The following is a 1,403-nucleotide window of genomic DNA, read 5'->3' as shown; positions in this document are numbered from 1 at the left end:
TCCCTCTCTCCTTTTTTTTTATTAAAATACTCCCAAGCAAGGAAAACCAAACAGACTCGACATTACTCGCATGATCTCAATACCAGTGTCGCGTTTGACCAGGAAGAAGCGGATCACAAAACTAAATATATTAGCAGAACCACTAATAGATTCCTAATTAAAACATAAGGCAAAGTGTGAAGGCGGCATTTGCAATTCAGGAAAGATGTAGGAGGGATTCATTTCGCTCCACGTCTGTACTCTTTGGTTGAGTGGCTGTGGACCAATCGGTGACAAGGGGGCGGAGTCTGCGGCAAATTAACAAGCTGTGAGCTGCGGATGAGAGCAGCAGAGACCTCACTTATCCATCCATCCTGCTTTACCTTACGCCCTTTGACGGTAAGAGCCGCTTTATGCTTCACATTCTGGTGGTTCTGATTCAGATTGCCACCGGCAATTCATTTAAGAGACAAGTCAGTATCACAGCTTTGGAGCTTTTGCTACATGAAAAAAAATATATATATATACATATATATATCATGTGAGTTTATCCCAAGGTTGACTTTTTGTGAAGGTGTCGGCATTTGATGGCATTGAATGAAGGGATTAGAATGGCGTAATCAACATGTGTGGGCTGTTTGATCAAGGTGGGACGCACTTACGCAAACGCTGATTAACACTGACCATGTGTCCACCACCCAGGACTGTTTGATTTTTCTGTCGCGATGCACTGCTTCTCCTCCTGTTGTTTTAACCTCTCAAATCATCTCAGTGGATGCTGTGGGGTTCTTGTCCTTGAAATGCAGTCAAAGGAGGATTGAGCAAATATGTGTAATTTAGCGAGACGCATTGCACAGCAGCCTGATCATGTAACCTTATCCCCACCCAAACGTGTACACAGCAGTTCATACTCTTGTTTTTTTTATTTTATTTTACCCCTTTCATGCAGGTATTTCATGTCCCCAAAAGGCTTTATGTGTTATGAACTGATCCCACAGATGCTACTTCTTAATGAGACAGACATTTGATAGGTGTTGATGAAAAGACACTTCAAGTAATAATTTGGAAAAGTAAGACGTTTAATAAAATGTATTCAATTTAAGCATATTCTGAGTTGAATTCAGATGATTTTGCATCTTCTGTTAATAGCATAGTACTCACGTCTGTCTCAATCCACTTCTAATCTCTTTATCTCTGTCATCTCAGATAATGTCCTAATTCAGGTCTAGTTCATTTTATATACAAAACGAGTATCTGTTTAAATCCTTATCCCATTGAATTAAAACCATATTCGTCTGAATCTCTACTTAATCCCTGCTGTTCCTCCCTGCTTTTCTATGGTGTGTGTGTGTGTGTGTGTGTGTGTGTGTGTGTGTGTGTGTGTGTGTGTGTGTGTGCGTGCGCGCGTGTGTGGGTGTGTGTGT

General features: G+C 41.1%; 1 protein-coding gene across 1 annotated transcript in view; it reads left to right on the top strand.

The window, feature by feature from the left end:
• Positions 1–277: 277 nt before the first annotated feature.
• Positions 278–1,403, top strand: part of serpini1 (serpin peptidase inhibitor, clade I (neuroserpin), member 1) — an 18,658-nt gene continuing 17,532 nt past the window's right edge. The window contains exon 1 of the mRNA XM_008425333.2: positions 278–378. The gene's annotated coding sequence lies outside the window, so the exon portion shown is untranslated. The remainder of the gene's footprint in view (positions 379–1,403) is intronic.

This window comes from Poecilia reticulata, linkage group LG13, assembly GCF_000633615.1.
Source record: "Poecilia reticulata strain Guanapo linkage group LG13, Guppy_female_1.0+MT, whole genome shotgun sequence".
Classification (NCBI taxonomy): Eukaryota; Metazoa; Chordata; class Actinopteri; order Cyprinodontiformes; family Poeciliidae; genus Poecilia; species Poecilia reticulata.
Note: the sequence above shows the minus strand (reverse complement) of the source record. Positions and strands in the feature narration are given on the sequence as shown.